The sequence below is a fragment of the Bombus affinis genome, chromosome 2 (genome assembly GCF_024516045.1).
Source record: "Bombus affinis isolate iyBomAffi1 chromosome 2, iyBomAffi1.2, whole genome shotgun sequence".
Taxonomy (NCBI): Eukaryota; Metazoa; Arthropoda; class Insecta; order Hymenoptera; family Apidae; genus Bombus; species Bombus affinis.
Genome location: NC_066345.1, coordinates 12,918,354 through 12,944,972, shown reverse-complemented (window position 1 = coordinate 12,944,972; position 26,619 = coordinate 12,918,354). Strand labels below are relative to the sequence as shown.

General features: G+C 33.4%; 2 protein-coding genes and 1 long non-coding RNA gene across 9 annotated transcripts in view; 1 reads left to right on the top strand and 2 right to left on the bottom strand.

Moving 5' to 3' along the window:
- The window catches only part of LOC126926891 (uncharacterized), a 158,627-nt gene extending 157,643 nt beyond the window's left edge, over positions 1 to 984 (bottom strand). For 2 of the 7 annotated variants that reach the window (XM_050743239.1, XM_050743254.1), the window contains exon 1: positions 851 to 981. The gene's annotated coding sequence lies outside the window, so the exon portion shown is untranslated. Of the gene's footprint in view, positions 1 to 757 lie in introns of all 7 variants that reach the window. The other 5 variants (XM_050743241.1, XM_050743258.1, XM_050743247.1 and 2 more) reach the window with 4 other exon arrangements.
- The window catches only part of LOC126927034 (MAP/microtubule affinity-regulating kinase 3-like), a 50,900-nt gene that overhangs the window by 1,784 nt on the left and 22,497 nt on the right, over positions 1 to 26,619 (top strand). The window lies entirely within an intron of this gene.
- On the bottom strand, positions 13,601 to 26,171 carry LOC126927328 (uncharacterized). The gene is made up of 2 exons (XR_007715384.1): positions 24,818 to 26,171; positions 13,601 to 14,159 (listed from the first exon to the last, which is right to left on the bottom strand). It is a non-coding gene; the product is annotated as an uncharacterized LOC126927328 (long non-coding RNA).

Here is a 26,619-nt window from a genome sequence, read left to right as displayed (position 1 = left end):
TCTGATTATTTTTTGCAAAAACTGTGGTAATATGTAATATTGGTGACCTAAAAGAATTTGTAATAATTATGAATTACATAAGTCTTGCAATTGTTATTATGAATCAAGAGATTTGGAAATTTCTTTAAATAATTATCAAGAAATATAAGAATAAGAAGTCGAAAGTATATTATCAGTAATTTAATAAGAAGTTCAAAGGATATTTATCAATAATGTGCAATTTAATTCAGATTCAGAAAATTCTTTGTTATCTCTGGTAATCTTCGCAAAAGCAATAACAGAAAGATCGCTGAACCAAAAGAATTTAATTACGGATCAAAGAAATCTTGCACTTTTTATGACCGAAACAATCTTAAAGAATCCTTTGGTTACCAACAACTATATAATTTCACGTTATTATGTATATTCCAAAGAAGACTTATTTACAGTTCGAAGAACCTTGTACTTGACAAGAATATGCATTTTAAATATGGGTCAAAGAAATCTTACAATTGTTGTGACCCACGATATTTTAATGAACTCTTTAGTTATCATGTATATAGATAAGTATACATATAGTTCTACATTATTATACACCAAAGAAATTCCATATCTAGTCCAAAGAATCTTCCATTTATCAATAATATATAAATTCACGTATTGTGTAATACATGACTTTACGTTTTATATAATCTGGAACTGTTATGTTACCCGTAATACGAAAGAAAAAAAAAGCTGGACGAAAAAGATCGTGGATGAATCTGTTAATATCACGTACCCAGTGAATCCGGTTTAAGAGTGGACGAAGGACACGGCACAGAAAGACAGAGAGAGAATGTGTGATCAGCCAGGGTGAAGGAGATTTACTCACGATTATGTTGCACGTTTCGTTGATGCGGCAGGACTGTCGTCGAGGGTGGAAAAGCACGTCGGACCGGCCGCGAATGAGGCTCTCTCCTCTCTCGACGCGCATCGCGCAGACGTGCGTCTCCAACCCCCTCTGCATTTACGTGTACACACGATAAACGCGGGGAGTAGAAGGAAGATCGCTCAGCGGTTTTCTCGGGGCTGATACAGCGGGACAGAACAACCGAAGGAACGTCAAGGGATCGTATCGCGAATATACTTGATCAAACATACACGTGCAACTCCGCGAAATATTCTCGAGCGCGGAAAAAGCGCAAAAGACCTGGCGGCTTGAATACTCAATTTTCTTCTTTAACTCGTTTAGGGTTGAATATTATGACTTGACGGTGGATGGTTTTACTTTAAGTTTTTGCTTATGAATACAACTAAATAAAGTCGAATTTAAGGAGAAAGTTGTTTCGTGAAAAGGATAGATCCTAGTTTGAACGATGGTGGAGAATAGGTGAATCTTTTTTTTTTTTTTTTCTTTTTTTTTTGCTGACTTACTAGAGTTGAATAGAAATTTATATTCTTGTAGATATAATTAAAAGGATATATTATATTGTATTATAAATTTTGCAAAGGTGAAGTTATTTTGAATGCAGGATGAAAAGCAAAAAATGTCCCAGTTCACAAGTTTATTTTTCAATTTTGCAAATGAAGATAATTATTCTGAACATTGGAGTGGAACTTGTATTTTAATACAGAATGTAATAAAGATTATTTGTTGGAATTTATGTACAAACAAATACTTCAAATTTTCAAACAAAAATTTGAAAAATGATATTTGCAATGAATCTCATTAATCACTGTATAAAGTATATCACTTTATACAGTGATGATTACATATTATTGGATACAGAATATATATAATATAGAAATAGAATAGTTAAATCTAATAATTAAAATAGTAATATAATTTTAAAAGTATATATTGTAGAACATTCTTCGAACTCGTATGAAATAAAGAATTTAGAGTAACACAAGAGTTGGGAAAGTTAATTTTTTAAGAATCTTTAATAAAAGACAGTTCAATTTATATAGCTTAACTATTAGAGAAAGGATTAGGACAGTTTTTAAGTCATAATATTCTTATTAAATATTACAATCTTATTAGGTAAAATAATGACAGTTTTATTCCAGGAAATAGTTCATTTTTAAAGCCAATTTCCACAGATATTTCAAGATTGATGATTCTTAAGGCCTGTCACCCTTCTATTTAATTCTGAATAATTATAATATCCAATGAAATCCAAAAAGTTACACGAAGCTAGAATTTGATAAATCCAGTTACTATACCCAAGACAAGGTAACATGACATACTACATGTATAAGATGGCGTGTAACAGCTTGCACGGCAACGCGACGTAGAGAAATACGTGCGATGGAAGAACATTTCCGCAGATTTGCTGCTCAATGTTCAAGGGAATCGTAGTGAAATTTGGGTGAGTGACCGTGAGGAATCGGAACGCAGGTTTTAAAGGGCGTTTCCGCTTTAAGAATCCTTTCGGGAAACTCCTGAAAAATATAAAGCAGAATTCGGGTTACTTCGTTGCGCGCGCGAAGAAAACAACGTTTATTATCCGGTCGATTTTTATGGCAAACGGTTTATTCGTTGAAAGTACCGTACGTTTTCTATTTATAGTTTCCTGGCTACATTTTTCCCGAAATTTCTTTCGGGACAGCGTCAAAATAATTGAAAGATCGTAATAAGATTCGTGAAAGATATGCGTGTGTTTTGGGAATAAACCGTTTTCTATGAGAATAATATTGATAAATCTCTTTATAAGAATGAAGATTTCGGAAGAGTTTCAAAACAAAATATTGGAAAATTGTAGTAAGATTCGTGAAAGAGAAGCATATTTCTTGGGAATGTTCTTCTCCTTTGTTTCGCGCTTTGCTGTATTTTCTGATAATTCAGTTGAAAAATATTTCAACAATAAATAATTCTTTTTACTAAATACACATAGGGTTAAAAGACGTAGTCAATAAAAGCTTGATTTGTAATAAGAACGTGATGAAACGTAACAATCTACTTCCTTTATTTCTGTAAACGAAGGGGAAAGTTATAGGAGTTCTAGAACTTTCATGTTGAATGTGTTGATTCGTAAAGGGAAGAAAAATCAATGAACCTGTCAATTATTCAGCCGGTTGCAATAAAAAGAAACATCGTGGTCGTGGGATACTACTGGATGTTTTTACTCTTACTTCTCCGAAATGACATCACTAAGTTTTCCCTTTTACGTGGGTATCCGGCCCGATTTTACCGCTCTTAAGACTCCTAACACACTGGCTTTTCCCAAAATTTATTTTTTCACCTGACAAGTACATACAGTTTAATTTAGAAACAGGATAGAACATAGACAAAGATCCCCATTCCTTAGATCAAGAATTTTCTTTAAAAATGTATATTGTTTATTTCATAAATATCATTGTATTTACTATAACTTGAGAAAATTAATAGCACTCTATGAGCAAAGAAAATTAGTTAAAAGCCTACTTGATAATCGCGATTTTTTTCAAAGATTAATTACTTTCTACGTAAAAAGAATATTTTTATTCTAATTACACATAATTTACGTATAATAATTGCGTATATAGATATAATGATTATACATTTATTATACAACTATATAAAATTACATATAAACGTTTATACGATAAAACTATAGAAAAAGAACTTTTACATTAATTTCGCTGATTTTTGTGTATGTTCCTGAGTAAAATGCACTTTGTCCGAGGCCCGGGACAATCAAAAGTTACGAGAGAAAGAAAATTGAATATATCTGGTCTAATATAAGTTGTTTTTCTTATACGATATTGACCTTATTCTAGGCAATAATTCAGTGTTTACATTTATTATTCCCAACCTTTGTTTCTGCGTATGGCCTCTAATACTCTCAGTGTGGTGTTGTTATTCTTAGTGTATCTTCAGATTTTCATTCCTTTGCACAATGAGTTCATACAAATTTTATTCTTCTTTATTTCGATTACTCTTACGCAACTTGAAAACATGATTATAAAAATATAAGACGTAACGCACAAATTTTACGCCTTCCTAGATCATCATCAGTCTATTATGACCTAATCTAACCGAACCTAATCCACTTTTAGTGTGTAATAAAGCCATCAACGAATAAAGACGAAAAATGCCAATAATTTTATTATTTTGTATAGAAAAAATATCAAAGTCTGTGACGAGAACATATCCAAAGATCTGCGAACTCAATAGTGAAACCATTTTTCTATAGCTTTACATCTAGATACATCTAGATAATTATAACATCGTAACGTTATATATATTTTGTGGCAAAATTTCTCTACTCCGAATACAGATCTTAATCTTTCTTCCTTTTTGATAATTAAATGAAGAAACTGTTCGTCTGCTCGAGACAGAATCTCAATTTTCAATCTTTGGTTTTCGTGTCTTCTTTTAAACTGCAGATTCACTGAAATAACTTTTAAAAAAGTTACATGTAAAATAAAAATATAATGCTGGATACAACGAAAAACAAGAGAGAATCGAAGGGAATGTACATAAAACTTAAGAACAGAGAGACAATAGACATTCTGGCATGGATAATAATATTATGCGTATCGATCAATGAGTTGGGAACGATGAAAACTGCATATCATTAAATATTCGGTCGGCTTATTACCTATAAATTTCACCTATAACTTCCTTAATCGAAGAAACTTTCTACCCCTGTACGTGATGGAAATCCGTCAGAAAGATAAGGTAAGAGTACAACTTCTAATGAAATGTTTATGGAAAATCTAAGTACATGCTTCTAGAATTTCTCCGAAACTATAATTCTTCGCAAAGGTATCTGATCTACTTGCACGACAGAAATATATCGTATGTTTTTAATGATACGATCTTTTAACTTTTTAATTTGATGACATAATCCCTTTATTTCATTTTGTTTTTGACGTACTTCAAGATGATTTATGATAAAATAGGAATTTTCAATCGATATTAAATTATTTGAAAATACGTATTTTTATCTTACTTAACATTAAACTTAAATTACCTTTACAATATGGACTTCAGTTAACTATAAAATAACAATTGTTTTCTCAACAAAATACACAAGTGCAAAAATGTCTACGTTTGTTTAAACATCGGAGTATCCAATGTTCGAAGATAATTTTATCCGAATTTTATTATTTATATAATAAATTAAATACCTGAGATATTTAAAAACATGAAAACATCACTGATCTCACAGTTTTGTCGCTCTCTTTTCTCTTTAGCTTTATTCTACTCAAAAGATATCTTCTCCAATAGAAATCTGAGTGTTTTCAAGATGGTTACTGAACTAAAAAATTCGATTCAAAAATAAATAGCCCTGCGGAAGAAAGGAAGAATCTTTTTCGGGATTTTATCTGTTCCTTTACATTTCCAAGGGCTGTACAACGTGTCAAAGATGAAAAGAACAAGTCTCGAGTACTTCTTCATGCAAGTTTAATTTAACTGCACCTACGGTATTCTGTATCTCGCGAACGTATTTTCGAAGGGTACTATTTAGGTTGAAGTATTCGGTTGAAATATTTTAAGAAACGTTGTCGTGCACGAAATTTCCTATTGTCTTTCTTGCTTCATCATATTTAATGTTAAAGGTAAAATATCTCGCAGCAACCATATCGCTTAGATATGTATTTCGTACAGTCTCATACGCGAATAAAATGAATTCCTTCTTCTACAATATATATACAATATGATACAAAGCATCAAAGATTCGCTGAAAAACTACGGCTAAGTGTTCGACGCTTCAAAATTCGAGGATAAAAACAGACTAATAAATGAAAGAAAGATGAAAGTTTTAACGAAGAAATGGAGGTAGCTCTAGAGTGCCAGGGTGTTTAAAGGATTTGATGCGTACAGCCAGTGTTGTTAATATTAATCTCTTCTATATATATGATATTCTATATATATAATCTAAATTATAACTTCTCTAGGGAATAAGTATAATCTAACTGGAGAAATACTGGCACATATATCGGGATTGAGAGATATAGTGGCGAGAGTTTAGTTAATCATGATTTCGACCCCTGAAAGCATCATCAATTTAATTTCACAGTTAATTAACAAGAAATGGTAATTTCGAATTATATTCAGAGCGCCGGTTTATGAAAAATAATAGTAGTCTAACTTTGTCGTTTAACAACAGAGGAAAGTTTATTCGTCGTTAAATGCCGAATCTCTCGATGATAGTAATTATTCTAGTTAGGAATCGCATAACTTTTTTATACATATTTTCCTTCCTGTTAAGAGTATAATTATGTTACATTTGCAAAAATTCAGATCAATCTGTTTGAAATCGATTTATCTCGATTAATTTTTAATCCCTCGGTTCTGAAAACTTTTAATTAAAAAACGCCTCGGGTAACAGATTAATAATAAATTAATAAAAAATCGATCAACGAACTAATAATTGCCAGGGGAAGACATTTTCCATAGTCCCGAAAAAAAGAACACACTTAGTCCTGAAATGTTTAAGAACATAATTAAACAATGTAAAGATCGACGTCCAATATCCTGAAACAGTGCGATAAAGAAACTTCGCCAAATTGCATGCAATGTTTATAACGTATCGTCCTGGAAACGCGTAAGAAAGTGTCCTGACCTGATAAACGCTCCATTCGGTCCTCTAATTAAAAAGTTGTACAGGACACAGCCGGTGCAACGTCTTCGCGGTGCTCTTGAATCTTTCATGCGTCACAGGGTACGCTCCATTACGAGAGCAGATGTTCCACCTGCGCCCCCCAAAAAAAAGCGAATATCAACGGAAAAACAAGGTTGTTCCCTCGTGAACGGCCTCTCCAAGAAGATTGATGGCTGCTTGGAATACAAAACGATTCCTCCTTTCGACAACCCAAACGTCATGGTTACTGCTGCTTTGCATCTGACGATGTCAACTATGCCAGTGAAATCTCTCGGTGGTTGATCTTTTTTCGAGTTTATGATTTATTTCGAAGTTTCGAGTAGGTAATAAAAAAGAACAAATTTTTGGTGACTTAACTTTCCTTTTATTGTATTTCTTAATCGATATATATATATCGTGAATATTTATAGATATTCATATTTTTATGAGCACACCGTGCTTTTATACGACGTTGACTTTTGTCTTTTTTAAATGGGCACTGACAGAAGAAATACGAGCGGACGTAAAAACCATAATACCGATTATAATTCTAATCAATACTCATTACAATAGGAGCAGAACGTACGAAGAAGCAAAAACGCTAACTATGCTTTTCTTGCTATGAAAGAATAAAGGAAGTAAAAGAAAATAAACGGAGACAAAATGGGCGAGTGAAGAGAAAGGAAAAATGAACGAGCGTCTGTCATTAGCTAAAGATGAAATCGGTGTGTCTGCTGCCGATGATCATTGAAACATACGTAACGTAACGTAAGAAGAGAAAAATACAGAAAGGAAGAAGAACAAAAATATGTTTTCTTTACCTTGCCATTCTGAAAAAAGGAAAAGGATAAAAAGATTAATCACGAAAAGAGGAAAGAAGAAAAGAAGATCATTTAAGATCGTTAAGATATTAATCCATCCGATTCGATATTGCTCGAAATAATTGGATAAATCATTGGATAAATTACTAAATTGTACAAGAAAGTTCGTTTGGCTTCTGGTGATACATTTTGAATACTATTATAAAATTATTACTTGGAGTGGACATACGAGTAATACGAATAAATATTAATTATAATTGCATCATTTAATGATAAGAATAAAGGCAAAACGGATATTATGAGATAATATTTTAATGAAAGAGTTATTCGTCAATACATACATCAGATTATTGACTTCTTTCGTGACACAGCGAAAATTATTGTTAATTTTGCTCTTGTTTACAACATTTCAGATTATTCAGATTATTGAAATATTTTATTAATATTGAAATATCGTTTGTTTTAATATCTGAAAATATCTTTCATAAGTAATCATTAAATAATTTCAAGAATGTACGTATATCGAAAATTTTTTACGGAAAAGCTTCGTTACACATATTCTTTTCTTTTTTTTAATTCTCGTGATGATTAAGCTGAAGAAAATGAGAGACTGAAAAGCAAAATTATTTCATCTTACTAATGCAGTGTGCAGAGGAAAGAAAAATACGAGAAGAATGAAACAAAAGTGGCTGGTGATTCGAAATCCTTGGCTGATAGTTGTTAGGAAAAAGAGGAGGAGGAGATAAGTAAGTTAGAATGGAGGATAATAAAAACGGAAGAACTCGAAGTAACGAGTAACCTCGAACTAATTTAACGCAGGTGACGCTAAGCTTTTAATCATTGAAACAGAGACAGGAGAAATAGCTGAGAAAAAGGAGCAATCTCGTAACAAGAATTAAGCCAAAAGACGAACATATGTATTCCATTAATAGTGAACTTTCAGTGAACAGAGATTAACGAAGTTTTTATCAAAATAATAAAGGAAATTAAAACTATTGGGCGAGGCTAAGTTATTCGATATTTAAATTAATTCGTCGATGATTTAGTAAAATCTAATTCCTAGTAACTGGACTAAAGATTTATGCAACTTTATATTTCTACGAACAGAGGTAAAATTATAAAGAGTACGAGTGCTTTCTGTACTTTATATGTTTTTGCATACCATGACCAGTATATTTTTCTACCTTTAAATTTCGCGTAAATATATACAAATTCACGATCTATGTATAGTGTACATACAAAGTATACACGAACGATGAATGATGGGAAGTTTCCTATAGTGAGTGTTGAAATACTTTCGTGAGTCGGTTCATGTATGTATATACCACTCTAGTGAAATAAATAAACTTCGCTAGAAGAATTCGCCCACGGTTGCGAATTTTACTTTAGAAAAATTGAAAATGTTGAAAACGTCGAGCGATTCTCCATAGAATTCGATAGACAAAAACTGTAGAGGAATTTAGAGTAAAAGGGAGAGAGAGTAGAGGCGAGAGATACAAACTCAGGCTTCGGGTAATGATTACTCCAGCAAGCTCATGGGGGATTTTAATAAGGAAACGAGAGCTTATTCATATACCCTCATGGCGCAAGCGCCAGAAAGCCACCTGTAGCCCCAGCTTCCAATCAATACATCACAGACGCATATCGTGCAGCTTTCCAGGTAGCAATGTGCATACATGTATATACGTAAGCAGGCACGGATCCATTCTGCGAAGCCAGAAATCGCCTGTTGCTGTTGTCCACGTTCTGCCAACCATAGTGATTTCGATTGCGATCATTTCAACTCCCTCAGGCATCTCCGATTTCTCAAAAGCAACTCGAAGGAATTGGATCCATACATTGACAATTTCGCTTTCTACGACCATCCATGCTATGATCCATAGTCATATTCCAGCAAATCAATGTAGGTCACCGTTTAAAATCGGTCGTACCGAATATTACAACTTCGAAAGTAAATACAGTACGTTCTCTCTCTTTCTTTCCCTCTCTCTGTCCATCTGTCTGTCCGTCAGTCTGTCTGTCTCTCTCTCTCTCGCTTTCTTTCGTTCTTTACGAATGTTGTAATGCTATTCAGTATTTGCTAATCCCTTTCCTGTAGAGAAAAGGCAGCTTGTCCTTGCTAAATGGTTAATCGATATTTTCCTGTTACTACCGAAAGGCAATAGTGGGAATTGTTGTATTAATCGTCGAATTTAGGAGTATTAAAGTTCATCGCAGAGACAAATATAAGCTTCTTAACGCCTCCAATATATGTATGTCATTATAGCCTAATATCAGTTGACTTTATACGGTAAAGCCATTACCTATTCTGCACTTGAAAGTTCCTAACCATTTTTTCAGAAAATAATAAAAGCTATTTAACTGAAAATTGTAAAATTCTAAAAAAGGAGTTTACAACCTTGTAACTTCTCAGTTCACCAATGTTGCTGTGAATTATTGTGCAACAGTGCCCTGATTTTTATATTCTACCATAAGCATAATACATCGTCTGCGTAACTATGTAAACGTCTATTCGATCGTGCTACGAATTTCAAGTTTGTATTCTTAGGATCTCATTTTCTTAATTCGCATGCCAAGAGATTAATTTTATTATCAGAATTTTTGGTACTAGCCAACGTTAGTATCAGAAAATAACACGATTAGTTTAATGTTTCAGGATTCAAACGATCAACTTCGATAGAATTGGTCAATTTGATTTCAATGTGTATCCCTATATCATATAATATTAAAAAAATTAATAAATATAGCAAATGAAAAAAATTCACGCAGCGTAGAACTTCGAAACTTCTGAAATCAACGCGTGAATGAATCATAAATATTGAAGGATTCATAAGAGGATTGCGCTACATGCATTTATCGTTCGCGAAACAGCTTAATGGAAACATTACTTGGATTCGTGTAGTATCAGTGGAGAATTTATAATATATGGTTATATCCTGTCTATAATCGGACGAGTGATAATTATATGCGTTGCCCGATGGAATGAGAGAAACAACGGTTTCACTTGAAAAATTTGTTATACCGATAGGTTCCTATTTACGAGGCGAAATTTATCAAAACCTCACCGCGTAAAACCGTTTTAATGATAATATGATTTATGGATCAGCGCAGAATAAATTGAAAAATAAAGCGAAAGGGGAAACAGCGTTACCGCGTATCGAATGTGTTTCACGCGTGTTCTCGTATGAAAAAATAAAAATCGTTTCATCGACGATGAAATAATTAATCGAGTCGCGAAAGCTATGTTTTTATCCGCGTAGAAATCAATAACAGCGAAGAAAGTCTCGTTTATACCGTGAGTATGAGTCGCTCTTAAAAGGATTTGGCAGGATCGAAAGAAAAACTACGACGACTCGGTCTTCTTTTGTACCTATACAGTTAGCCTATATCTCTGACAAATATTTCATTTCACGTATAATCTAAGTTTACGAGACTTCTTTATTAAATCACTCAAAATGCTTCGAAAGGAATTCTTGGTACTATTGGCGATGATGATAACCATTTTTATTCATATTTCAAATACATTTCTTTAAGAACGCTGTGTATTATATGTATAGTATAATAAACGAAGTCTAGTTTCAACCCATTCATCCACATACAGATCTTTAAAACGATCGAAGATATCATTTTCGTGATATATCTTTGAAATTGTTTGCGTACGTATGGTAAGGTAAATATTTCGTAGAACAGACTATACGCTGAACGACTTTTAAAATGACTCATGAAGGGGTAGTCAATTCAACCCAGCCCGTAATACAACAACCCCTCGATGTTCGTGAAGAAAATTCTCCACGAGATCGTTTTTTTTTTCACAGCTCCCTTAAGGTTCTTCCCTAGCCTCTTTGTTGGCCTCATCTTCGCGTAGATCGACATCACTGCCGGTCGGATGTGTTCATAATGGAAATACGACAGAATCAGCGATCAGGATCTCGAATGTCATCTCGACGATGTTCAGAGAAAAGCTCAGAAATAATCTGTGCGCTCTTGGATTTACGTCGTTTCAAGACTTCATGGTTCTCTTTGGTACTTTTAACTCTGAAATTGTCAGAAGTACCTACACACATCATAAGTATATAAATCTTTCATTTGTTTTAAAATATAAGCGGATCGATAGTTTGTGGATTTTCATACATTCCACTGACTAATTTAGTATCTATTCGAATGTTCTGATTCATAATATTGGGATCTTTGGATTTATTCGTTTTTCAGTTGGTTTTAGCAGTATTTTTTTCAAAATGTTTGGTAAGCAGAGTTCAAAGGATTTAGAACATCTTACATTTTTAACAAAATTTCAGTATCTGATTAAATATTATTAATACGAGCATCTACGCGTAATAATACGTGTAGAGGAAGAATTTGAAGCTAATATCTGCGAGACAAGTCAATGTATATTGCACAGATAGACTCTCTAAGGAGTTAAAGTTACCACATACGTTCTATAGTTCTATGGCAGACACCTATGAAAGAGTTGTACAATGACGCGCGTAAAATCGACTAGCGATTTATCACGGTCATTTTTCACTTAGGGATGAAAGTTTCTATTGACTGGTTAGCTCGATAAATGAGTGATATATGGGAGCAGATTAATGGAGTTTCCAGATTTTTCTTATTCGTTGTAAAATAAGTTGTTTAAATAAATTATACCTGGCTAGATTTTTCCGTGTGAGAAGTCGTTCTTTTACATCGAATCTTGATTGCCTCAACACGTTCGATGCCGATGGCTTTGAACAAAAGTCTCCAAAATGAGCAACAACTTGTTTGCATTCATAATAAAAAAATAAGTGAACTAGTCGATATAGAAATAAAAGGGATCGTTCTGGACAATTTTTATTCAAAAATATGTCGTGACATACACGTTATGTAATCGGGCAACCGTAATAATTCTGATGTCGTACGTCCATGTAACATAACGTGTACGTTTTCCGAGTAAAATAGCGTTTTAGTTAAAACTTCATAAAGATAAACACACAAAAGGTAATTATATCTGTTTCAAGAATGAGACAGTTATATAACGTATGTATTATATGATAGAAATAAACGTTATTCATATTTGTAGACCAAAACCGACAAAATATGACACACGCAAAATATAAAAATTTTAATAAAATATGAGAATATGTTGATATATATAATTAAAACAAAAATTGTTTAAAGTAATATAAATCATACGTGACGACAATTTTTTAGATACTCTACCAAATATAAACCTGCATTATCTCTGCAGTCACTGCTTTGCTGACTGTTATCTGAAAATTGTCTGAAAATACTGATGACATACATGTGTTGTCATGCGACAAGATACTGCATGGCATATATGCTATGCCACTGCTCTCGAATGTGTTAAATAAACGCTGTTTATTTTTGATGTTATACGATTGTATAATAATATATTGATTTAATACAGTCTTATTATTAGGTAGTTTCTACTCTCCTGTTTCCAATTAGTAGATCTAATTACATGAGAACATTCGCAGCCTAGTAATCAGTTAATAAATTAATTAATAAATTATTTTACAAAATTGCCCCAATGTTTCGAATGAATATCCGGCAAAACAAAGTCAAAAAATAGTTCATTCATTGCCTACCCTGTATACGTGATACGATGCAACCTTCTTGGCAGCCCTTACTTTATTAATAACACCGCGTGTGCGCTGTATAATTAAAGTAAAACGTAAACATTGATAGCGTCGTCGACGAGAACCGTGGCGACGGCTCCTGTAAAATTTTCACAGTCGTGTTTGCTATTTGTGCAAACCAAACGCGAGTACAAATCGTTGAAACGACGACCGAGATAGGACTTTTAATGTTTTAAGCTGATGTAATAACAGTGTAGCGAACAACGGAATTCGACGGAAGCCGAATTCTTAGAAAAATATTTTCCTTTAATCGAAGCCTCTGCTATATATATTTAAAAAATTTAGCTTTACTTGGTGATAAAATTCTTTCGCTCTTTTTAGTTAAAAAATGGGATATACGAAGATTGAGAAGGAATTTTATGAGAAAAAAATTGATCGATGGAGAATTGAGCATTTTTGTTCGAATTTAATAATTTTACGTTTAACCAAATCATCAAATCCTATTCGTTCCAATAACGATATTTGTAAAATTATTTCTCGTAGGATTAACATTTCCCTATTAAAAATTCAATTAAATTTATAATTATTTTGCGTTTTTTAAGGTTCAAATCTGTGTACTTTAACGTAAATTATATTGAAAGGAGGAGAATTTTGTGGTAAAAAAATTGGGTCAAGATGGAATTAGTTTATTTAGAATAACAGACCTTGTAATTTATGATTTTAAGATAATTTTTTCGGTTAAAAAGTATCAGGTTAAGGCTAATAAAAGCTATTATATGAAAATCAAGGAAAATAGAAATACAAGAAAATTTCTTTGCATCTATAATTGAACTATGGAATGCAATACAGTAGTCTCGCTAATGAGCCAAAAAGATTCGTGCTTCTCCTGACACATAAATTAAACTAAATTAAAGTAAATTAAAAAAGTATTATCTATAGAATCGTTCGGTATACTGTCGGAAGATCATATTAAAATAAGTAGAAAATTACTGTTCTCTCTTGTGAAAAAAAATGTAATGGTACTTTATAGAATTCTAATGAACTTCTCGACCTACTTGCGAATATTCGACCTACACAATTTCTCTTCAATTCATCGTGTTGGCCGATATGCACCCTTTTATAGATTAAAGAGAAAGCTTCTTTATGCAGGTTTACACATCACACGTTGGTTTCATATTGAAATAGTATGTAATTTCCGTTTCTGTCCTTTTCCTTTTCCAATGTGACCCCTGAAATAATAAAACATTCATTAAGAATCTTATTACCGAAGCGTAATCATTCAATTGTACTTTAACTCCTTTAACCATTTCTACAATTTCTATGACAACTTTGTTATATTTATGCTGTATCTTTACATATAGAATTTTGAAACAGCAAAGTGTAAGGTTTTAATCGTCTGCATATAGCGTTCAGTGAGAAGATTAAAAATAAAAAATGATATTATTATGTTGTATTAAAAGAGCATTGCATAAGTTATAAATAAAGGTATAATTAACGGGAGAGACATGGGGGAAACACGAAACATCATTTTCATTTCACAATTTGAATATAACATTCGCATATATGAATTATGAAATTAAATGTTACTGCCTTGTTTCATATTGTATGACATACAAACGTTTCTTACTCAACTACCTGATAATAAATGCAATTTTCTCTGTACATTTCAAGTTTTCTTTCAAACTTTATCAATACAATCATGATAATCCTGTCTCATTACAGTGATATTAAAATTTCAAACAAATTTCACATAACATAATAATATATTTATAAACTGTTCCTATAGACGTCCAAATATTGTTATGAGCTACTATAATTCCATTTTCTAAGATTATCGTATCCTCTCTTAGCTATCACTTTTAAAATTCTCTTTCATCTGCCGCTATAAATTGCGTGTTTATTCAATTTCGATCCTTGCCTGTACCAAAACCGCGTACATATCCCAAGGTGTGCATATAAAAGCAAATATTCACCGTGGCTTGATATACGACACTCAAAGTATCAACGAAGATGGGATATAGAATCGAACGTCGCAATATCTGCTTTAGCCACCATTGAGAACCATGCATACGAACTTTTATGCTTTCAGATTTTAATATCGGTCACGGATGATTCCACGGAAAAAGATAAAATTAGAATATGACGTTTGTCCTTTCTAGAGAATTGACACGTTTGAAATATCAGTACTATTTCACGTAAATTTTCACGGACATTGGACGCTTCCATCGAATTTCCTTTCTCGAATTTCTTTTTTTCATACGTTATATCGAAATGCAAATGCTTTTTTTTTAAGTTGTCGAAAGGATATTTTATTGTTCAATTTTCATTGAAAATTGTTCGTCGATAGTCGTCGTCCCAATGAGAGAGAAACAAATGGAAGGACGCGTAAACAGCAAGGAAAGACTACGCAGGATAGTCTTTAAAGCAAACTTGACTCATGCTTTTTATATTTCTCGCGATAGAAAAAAGTAAAAAGGATGATATACGCCAGTGGACAAAAGGATATGTAAAAAACTTTCAAAAACAAAATGCAAAAATTTCAAAAATCAAACGCTTCGAAGAATAGTTTTTCATCGAATTAAACTTTCAACGTGTGAAATAAAGTCATTCTTTGGTGGAACAGGAAAGAAACAAAAAAGACGACATGTCACTGAACAAAATGGGGTGCGATAGAATTCCAAGAAATAAAGAAAAATATAAATTGTACAAATACAATAAACAAAAATATGTTTCTTCAACCAATTGAACTTGCTAGATTCGAAACCAAATGCACACACGAGCACACCACATATTTGTGTTATATTTCTCGTCTCGATAAAAGAGGAACGAAAGGATTGAAGAAAAGCGTCTGTATAAAATCTCTGCCAAACAAAACCTAAGAATTTTTAGGGTCGAGAATCCTTACCAAATATCATTCAAATATAACGTTAAAATAATGATTTGCATATATGTAGGTTCCGACTCTGCTTATGGTTTACGTACGCCTATTCTACTTACGGTTTACGTAGATTCAGTTCGACCAGAGGAATCAAAATAAATTGCCTCTGAGACGAACAAGTTGACCTAACCCAACTAGAGAGACTGACTGCGTCGAATAAAAGCTCATGTCAAAACAATATGCCACCAAAAAAGGCACGCGGACGTTACGATCACTCGACTCTACCGCACAGAGCCAAACTTCGATCGAATGGGAATAAAACAACGAGAAAATCGACTAACTAAAAAAAAAAAAAGAGATAAAAAAGAATAGTCATCCACATAGAATAACGCACAATGCTTCGTTAAGATATAATAGACAATCGTACGGGCCTGTTACACGCGATATCGCGCTATAACATCTCGATATCTATCCAGTTGGAGATTGATATCGATGGGATCAAAGTTTCAAGCGTTCTAAGCTTCGAATCGCGTTATAAGCGACTTTTTCGTTACATAGACACATTCGAAACTTAGGAATCTTGAAAGTTTTCGTGAATCTTGAAAATGTGGAACGTCTTAGACGCCTTAAAAATCTTGGAAGTGTTGGAATTCTTGGGGATGATTCTTATGAGGATGATTTCTATATTGAGGAAGTATAGAGCGTGGATTTTTTTCTTCTTTTTTTCTTTTCTTCTTCTTATTTCCGTTCCTGTCATATATGATATATCACGCCATATGAGCGAGCGTGCGTGCGTGCAATTGTGATTCTATATAATCCAGTCGAGTTTTTCTATTCGATTCACTTATTACACGCGATACATTAACATATTCGTCTTATAAAGACACTCTGAATTATTATTTCAACGCTCAGCACGTCTCAGAAACCTTGATAAATTTCTCTCAAATTCTTGAGAGTTTCGTTTGTAATACACGTTACGAGCACGTAAATGGTGGACCACGATGCAGAAACGGGCATCGTTAACCGCGTTAATATCCGTTTCCAGGGGCAGTCGCGCAAGGTCCACCGTTCTACCGTGCTACTTGATGACGAGGGAAGGGTCTATATCTAAATATAACGTTCTGGGAAGGGCTCGTCGGTTTGCGCGGAGCGAACCTGGATAATATCGATTTTTCCCGCCTCTGTACGCCTCTACCAGGCGAGCTTTCGGCTCTCTGCTTATCTACCGTAGATAGCAGTATTTTACCGTGGTCTCTGCTCGAGTTCTGGCGGCGATCCAGCCCTAATAACAACATACGGTAATTATAACCAGACGATTTATTACAGGTTCCCGCGTTTTATGTACGCGAGCCACGATTTGATAAGGTGTCCTCCTCTTTTTGATTTAAATTTCTGAGCTACGTGCGTGCACATTGTCCCAAGCAGTTGCGAAAGGGAGAAGGCTATGGAAGTCACAGAAACCTGATATACGTCCTCCACTTCCGGTGATGCTAACAAATGCCTTCCGGGAGAGTAGGCGCTGCGGTGTTATGAAAATATTGCCACTGTGCCGGTTCTAATCGATTTCTTCCCTTTTTCTTTCGAAAGGTGCTTTCTTGTTCAAGGTTTCGGAAAGTTGGAAGTATTTCGTGGATTTCTTGTTGAAAAATTGAAGTTAGGCTAATTCTATTAACTTTATTAATTTTGAGAAATTGTGAAAAGGGAATGGCTAGATCGCTGGGTAAATCTTGTAAATTGAAATGTTTATTTTCTTTTTGGTGAGAAAATTGAACTATTTGACGATTATAGAAAATATATACAAAGGTTGAGTTTAGTTTAAAATGTTATTATACCTTGAAGGATGGAAATATAAAAAAGATCGATAAAATGTCTGCTTGATCGCGAAGCTTTTTCTAAAATGTATCTGACGTTTGACTTTTGTATACCTTCAAAGGTAACTACGACGTTTAAAGTAAAAATGTCTAATAAACATATTTTCATTGAAACTTTTCTTCTTTTTCTCTTGACACATACTTTTCTACTAAAAATTCTGCGCTTTGCGATTAACGTATACACTCAGATTATACTTTTCTAAAACTTCGTTAAAAAATCAATTCGAAATAAACGAATAATACACCTTAAAATTCGCCTATACGCTTAATTTATACACTTGAAAACTAATTCGAAACAACGTTTCATTCTTCGTGGTTTAATAAATCCCGCCATTTAATTTGAATTTCGTACGCTTCTGCAAATGCTGCCAACGGGAAATCCGGGAAGCATTTCATCGAACACACGTCGATAAATAAATTTCCATCCTGTAGAATGCTTCTACACCAATCAAACCCAAATTCTCCCTACGAATATTAATTATAAAAGTATTAATCACGGTCTTAGATCTTTTTTCACTCAACTGAAACTAACAAACTATTAACGAGCATATTTACATTATGACATTATCAACCACTCTCTTATCTATTCTTAACAATCAGCATTGTAATTAAACGAAAATATACATTAATCGATTTATCCATCATTAATCATTCGGTAAAAAAAAGTGAAAAATCCAGCTAAATAATTATTAGCAATTATATTTATCGACTTGTTATTCAAGCAATTAAATCAATCAATATATGGCATATCAAGTTGACGGGTCATTAATATTAAGGCAGTAGAATTATTTTTCATCTTTACGTAAAGAGTAAATATACCTAACCGATATGAAATTTCGCTGTAACTTCTCTCTGTGCATACAGAGTGTTAAAAAAATAAAGTGCAAATTTTTATGATTTCCTTATTGCGAACTACTTATTGATAATATCAAGAAATTAACACAGAATCAAATTCAAATGAAACAACATTTCTTTTTAGATAGAGCGTAACTTTATACTATGTACATACAGATTTATTTTGCAATTTTATCTCTGCTTAAAACTTGTTGTATCACCTTTCCTTTCTTAGACATTCTTCTGAAAAGTAATAGTATTATAATTGCAACTTTCGTTTTTAAATATAACCAATTACAGTTTCAATACTGTGAGAAAATAACGCTATGATTACTTAAGGAGGACACTGTTTCATTTGAAATTCTAACACGCTTCAGAAAGATCAGAAACTTCAGAAAGATCAAGTACAACTACTCGTGACAATAAATCATTTTTTGAATAATCGTACATAATACATATGTACGTATATTAATATTAGATAAAAGCAAGGATTTTAAATAAAAATATAATAATTTCTTTCAATGCCTATTTTTGTTCAGCGATTTTTCTTACACGGGCCAATTACCAAATTTTCGATGTTCCCACGATCAATGGTACCGTTAATCGAGATTCTGCCATTCAAACGCACGCTTGCTTCCTTCAATTACAATATTACAAAATACATCGAATTGTAGTGATCTTAATCCGTGGAAATTTCGCGATTACGATAACAATAATGTTACCGTATATAATAATATCGCGATACGAAACGACTTTTCCGGAAACCTATTGATAGATGGCGACGTCGTACTGCTGCATAGACGCGATACGAAGATAATGAATCCTCGGCGTTTTTCGTTGTTTATCGATGCATCTATCGCACGCATGCACCAATGATACAATGGCGTGCCGTTCTTTAGAAATATCTTGCCCTTGTAAATTTCGCGCTACAAAAGCCACCGTACTTTACATCGACGGCAATAGAGCGGAGCAGCGAAGGGCATGAAAGGTTCTTACAGAGGACCCGGAGTCATTGAAAATTGTAGCCTGTTGTAGATGAGATCGTTGCTCCCCTTTGTCGCGGCCAACCTTTTTTCGCCCTGGTAATACAGATATTGGCCATTATTTCGCGAACTATTCATTCTTGCGAGACTAATCGCTGATGCTTCGAGACGAGTCAAGATATTTTCTTGAAGATGGTTTTTCAACCCGTTAAGGATCAATCGCTGAAATGGTTCGTCAAAAGTTGCGTCGAACGTAAATGCAAATAAATTAACTAATTGCGAAATAACTTGCATACGGTTTCGCCAAGACAAAAAGTATGTTACATCAACAGACGCTTTTCAGAAGCTCATTACACGAATAAAAGATGGGAAAAATATTCCCGTGATCTCAAGAAAAATAAATTATCACGCTGCTATAAATATATCAATGTGTTGACATTCTCAAATATTGGGGTCGTATAATTTCATATTTTAGAAGTTCGATGAGAAAAGAAATCTTAATGAGATGCTATAATTTCTTTTCCTTTGTATAGCGATAAAAAGTAGATATTATTTGACAGATTCGTTTCTTATTAAAAGCAATATGATAAAAGAATTCCCCTCCTGTCTCTCTCTATCCTGTTGAAATGCTAATTAGCGTATCTACGAACGCTTGCGTAGGTGTTTCCAGACACCCGCCGTATGAAAAGCGTAAAACAATAAACAAAATACTGTTTGGAACAACGTGCGTAACTTTCGTAACATTCGAAAACTGACGAAAATTACATAATTGCCTTATCTGCTCTCAGATACGCTATTTACGCAAATACTTCATGCTCGACAGAAGAAAACGCGCGAGGGTGCACGTCATATGACGTACGTTAAACCGAGATTTCCTAAAACGAGAGATTCGCACACGCGAATCGGGCCTCCTACGTAACAACTATCTTTCTCCGAATTCACCAAAATTATCTATCGATCCTTACAAAAGTAGCATACAACTAAATTATTACTTTTATTATTGCTTTCCTAATGAAATCTTCGAACGGTGTTTCAAACATTATCGAGGGCGCGTGATTTCCCTTTTACATTTCTCAGTGTCTCCCGCGTGGATAAAGGAAAATGTCGAATTTTAATTCGACTTATTGCTGGATAAACCTTTCGTCACGTTAGAAGGATAATCTGTGCTTTAGGATGGATTTTGCGAAGCTTCGTTCATGGTAAAATATATTATCAACACATTCGATGTAGAACGAAATATTATTTCGAAATCGTTGCAAAAATATTTCGATAAAAGAAAAATTATTCGTACGTGCGACTATTCAAATTCATCGTACGTATTATATTTCACCGATGCACCATTATTGATAGTAAATTAATTCAAATTTATTCCTCACGATTATTCCTCCCTAGATATCACGTAATCCTATGAGAATTCTAATCTATATACAGTGTAACAGAACAGCAATAGTAAAAGTAACATTTCACATTTATACCGAACTAATATTTATCGAAAAAGAAGACAGACACCTTTAGACTTCATGCTCGAATATCGGCTATCCACGAATTTTTAGCACATTTGAAAAAGTGATTCGACGCAGGTACGTATATTCGCGTACGGTTCCTTTGTACCGATCTAACACAATGTAAATATTGAAATTGCCTTATCGCTGCAGGCGCTTCGATTATAAAAATTTCTAGCTTAAACGGTGGCTCGGTTAACAAAGTGAAACGATTCACATGGATAGAAGAAAAATGGTAGTTTCGATCCGACGAGAAATCATCGAACGATTAGCTTTTCAGAGACGTTGCCCTCGAAATGCGAATTGAATAAATCGCCGTCACGCTCTAGGAAACCTTTTCGTACAAAGTACTCGAGGTACAGAAAGGTTTCGTCTCGGTTTCCCTCGTACAATCCCCTTAACGCCGAGTGGATCGAACTCTGGTGCATGCTCGAGGTGCTCGAGATCGCATCTCTTCACGAATGCTCTCACGTGATACCACTATAATGTCATACGTCGTAACGATCGCGGCATAGTAATAGTCCAAGAACAAACCTGTCACGCTACACGTCTCTACCGGCACACATACATATATGCACTCCTTCCACCCACGTACATATACAAAAACGTGTAGTATACACAGAGACGCGTTACGCGACCAATCGATCGAATTAATATTCACGATTGTTGAAGCATGGAATCGACGTCGATCGGAATCCCTCTTGGTATGCCTGATTAGCTTACTTGCTCTTTATCCACGTTCCAAGTCGAAGGAGATATTATCGACTCGAGGATATCGTTGACTACAAGTTGTTGCATCCACGTGGTTTCGACGAAGATTATTCACTAGGATTATTGTTGAGTCGAGTCGTTCACAGACCACATTAAATCGAAAAGCAACGAAAGGCGATGATATTTTAAACACTATTTTTAAAAATCTTGGCACTCAGTATTGTTATTCTTGTCATCCTCTTGTAACAAATGAATGTAGGTAAATACTCATGGTAGTAAACAATTCGCGTCCCGAGAATCGAATATTAATCAGCTGCTTACGTAACGAAATTCAGAAATTATTAAAAAGGTGAAGTTGACCTGTTTGGTCTGCGAGAGGCTCGCTTATTTGCGCATGAATGAAGAGGATGAGGATTATCGTTGGTAGAGTGGATGTTTGTGTAAATGTTCCTTTTTATAGGAGATCCACAACGAAGGACAATTTAAATAGAAATGTAAAATTTTGAAATTGTTAGAAATCGGTCATTTTATACGTTACAGTCTAATATTACACTTTTGCAACGAAGCGACGAAATACTTCCTCTTCCTTGGTAATTATTTCCTCAAGGCTGGGTGAGCAAGCTGTGTTGTAATCTCTTCGAGCGGATTTTCATTGTACAAGCGTATCAAGCGTGTTTTTAGAAGTACACAAGACCCAAAAGTCGAAAAACGTGTCCATGTTTTTTTTATTACCTTGATATTGTGAAATCTTTTAATAAAGGAATTCTACTAACAATGAATTGAATATTTTATGAAAGTATCTATTGGTTTGTTAAATGCGAGATCGCAGCCATTCCATTATCAGACTTCGGCTCGTTCCTCTATATCGTTCCTACGTGTAATATCCTAATTGAGATAGTAGATTTTTTGTAGCTGGAGATAAAATTTTATGACAGATAAATTGAGTTTCTTTGTGGTAGCTGTGATACGGATTACGATGTTTCCTTTCTTCTTTAATAATGGTATGTAGATGGAATAATTATTCGCGGTGGCTCCTTTGAAAATATCGAAACAATACATAAATTATCCAGAGATGCCATTTTCGTTAAAAGCTTTAATACGATAAAAATGTATACTTTATTTTATATCACCGAGACGCATCATTTTTGTTAACACGAAAAAAGAAATAGGTTCAACAAGTTTAACATTTTGTTGGAAACTTTCTACTATTTACAATTTTTATTACACCCTCTTTTTACATAAAAATTTATCTTCTAAGTACAATAGAATATCAGATCTATGCTTAATATTTCATGCAATCAAAATCATTGAACGCGAAGATATTAAAATCTAGAATTATTTAAGAAAAATGACAGCGCCCACATGACTCAACCTTCTGAACTTTTCAACATCAATATATATTATTCGCGACCATTATATTACTAATAGGAATGCAACTGACGTATACGTGTACAAATGAGGAGAAAATTCTGTACAATTTCGTAACCTAGATTGCTCAATCTTGAACTTTGACGTCAAGCCTACCTTTGTCACGAGTAATCGTCCACGACTGAAAAAGAGCACGCCAACATACGAGACTAACGTCATGCGAAAAATTAAAATTTAGAGTCACGTAAGAAGCATTTTGTTTATTTCGAATTCTCGTTCTAACTTCTTTGTCAAACGCGTATAGAATTTATTTGCAGTTCAAACACTTTGAAAACTACATATTATGTATTTCCTATCATATTGTACGCGATAGTCTATGCGCAATATTATTCACGAACAAATTGTTCGACTCGTTAACAATTAAAGTACACAGCAAGAAATGAAGAAATGTGATAATTGAAGTGTAGAAATGCGATACAGTATTTTCAATAGAAATAATTATTATATTATCTATATAAAGAATACTTTACTCCAAATTTAATTCGACTTACTTGAAGATTTAGTTTTGTAATTGTTGAAAATTTTCAAATTTAATTTTATAACATCATTTGGAATCAATTGCATAAAAAGTATTATATTATTTTATCCTGAATATTCTAAACATAATGCTAATAAAAAAATTTGAAATATTTTTGTCTATTTAAAATTTTGTTGTATATTTCTTATAATTTTCGATACGATCTATATTATTTGTTAATGAATTTACAAGTTTGTGATAATAAACACGTATCGAAAGTTAAAGTTAGAGCGTTTCCGATTAGATAGGCAGCGAACTGGAAAACGTGCTTAATGTTCGTAATGAAATTTTCCAACATTCCTGTTCCGCGAAGCACACTTTGCAAATTTGCATACACACGACAATAAGATTTCACCATAATCTCGTTTACGTACTATGGTAACTAAGACTAGTTAATAATTCTATACTTGCATCTTCAAACGATAACACGTTCCTTACATTAATCTTCGTGATTTTGTCAACAATAAGGATCATTTTCGCGGAACAAAGTTATCATGCTTGAAATGTATAAAATTTTGGATGTTATCATTGAAACATCTTTTTGAAAACAGATGTTATTATACACATTTTCTTACTCGATGGTGCAATAAAAAGTCAACTAGAAAAAAGAACGTGCTGAGTAAGTTAATGTGCAATTTTGATTTAAAAAATCAATATGGAAATGGAATATTTATGCGAAAAAGTTCTACGAAACAATTTTCACGCATGATCGATACTCGAACAATGAGACACTTGTTTAAAAATATTTTACGAAAAAGGATTCACGCAAGACTGATAATTAATAAAGATGCAAAGCAGACAAATAATCTGGTTATTATAATAACCTTTAAGGGGTCTGAAATAGCAAAAAATTGTAATAATTTCTTCTAATACATTCGACAAGGTTCTTAAATGTCAAGACATATAAAAAGTCGTAGGTTGCGAGTTACATAAAACGCCTACACGCCATGTCCGGACGCGGACCTTTGGCTCTAATTATTATACGCGAGTAATTTGTACCTTTGTGCGTGCTTATTACGCGTTCGCTATTAAATACACAGAATAGCAAAGAATAATAGAACCGACAGGAAACATAATTAGCACACATCAAGGTGTATTACGTATCTAACGAATACAATTGAAGATCGCACGGCAGCAACATCAGTCCATTTTTATTTATTTACCAACTATTATGTCGTTTCGTAGATGAGAAACAGCATGAGCCTTGAAACAGGAACTGCTTGGTCTTTCACACCGTTCGTTACTCGTTTTCCTCTTTCATCGTATTGTGCGTCAATGGGATGAATCGTGCTTCAGAATTTTTACTAATTACGCAAACGAAATGACGCAAGTTCGTAGCACTGAGAACTACAGCCCGCAATTGGTCCACGATAACGAGGAATGACTTGAAATTCAAAAAACCGATTTGCGATGCGCGTGTCGAGGCACTGATCGATTGAGAAACAAACTGTTTACGTTGCGTCTAAACAAGTTGCGACAACGCAGCACTCCAGGTAGTGTTTATTGCGTCAGTCTTAAATTTCCACAACGATATTGTTGATACAATGATTCGTATCCGAAGATAAATATTTTGCAATATCTACGTATTTGCCTCTTTTTTTTTTTTTTTTTTTTTTTTTGATGATGATTTGTAGATAGACGTAAGACTATATCTTTATAGGAAAATATATAATAGAAGAATTTGCGAACAGTTAGTTGAATTAGTATCGTGCCATATTTTATAAATTTCATTTTGGCTGAAGTTTTAGAACTTTTAGGAGCTTCGAGAATTTAATGTTCGCGTTGAACAGATGTACGCATACGTATTACTCAGCAATTATTCGTAAAAAAGCAAGGAAATTAAATCGATGCCAAAAATCTGTCCTGTGGTAATCTTTTATAAGACGTGAGAATATTCGTGGCGACGAATTATTGCTACCTGTTTCGTTGCGATGTTGCAAACGAATGAAATATTATTTTATAAAATTATGCGCACCTTTTCTTATTTATCGTCACCACCCGCTTACCAAACTTTTCTCAAAATACACGTATACCTACGTGTACCGCAATTTCTAAACGTTTTGCCGTTTTTTCAGCGCTGAAAAACTAGTATTTCATTGATCATGAATATTCATTCGAATCCGTGCGATTTCATTTTCCTTTCGAGTGTTCCTTTTTTCTATGTCGCATGCGTTTTATTAAATATTGGAAATTTATTTATTTAATTCAATATTTATATCATAGTACATTTTGATAGTTAAAATTTCTTCCTAGCAATTGATCACTACAAATTAGCCAAATCAACATGCAGATCCTTGTTGAAAAATAAGATCAAGGGGACTACTTTTGCATTGATGTGGCTGTATATGTGAAAGCATTATTATCTCATCGAGGAATTTCCACATTTTCTGATAACATGATGGATAGTAGCCAACATTTCTCGACTATCTTTTTTAACATCGTTTGATATACGTATACATATATCTGCCGTGGATGAATGAGAACGCAGATCATTTCCATTTCACCATCCATTCTCGTTCAAACGATGGACCATTAAAAGCCATCATCGCCAGTTTTTATTTCGCTTTATTTATTCCGTTTTTTTCTTTTTTTTTTTTTAATCATTTTGTAACCAATATACAGAATTTTAATAACGGATGAATATTTTATCACTTTTTAACGTCATTATAAACATGTCAACAAAAATACAATATACAGAATGAAGCAATACTGAAAATAAAAAATAAACAGATTTGTAACGTTAATTATAATTCTAATCAATGGAGTAAAAATATATAGCATTTAAACTATTGTCATTGCAATTTGCTTCTCATGATTATCTTTCCATCGTTTTGACGTGACAAATCTTGTGAAACATGTGAATCATATGACAAGTTTAAATAACACTGTAACTAACAGTAGATATTTTTTAATATTAAAATGACATTAAGAAGAATATAATACTCTGTTGGTAAATAAAGAAAAT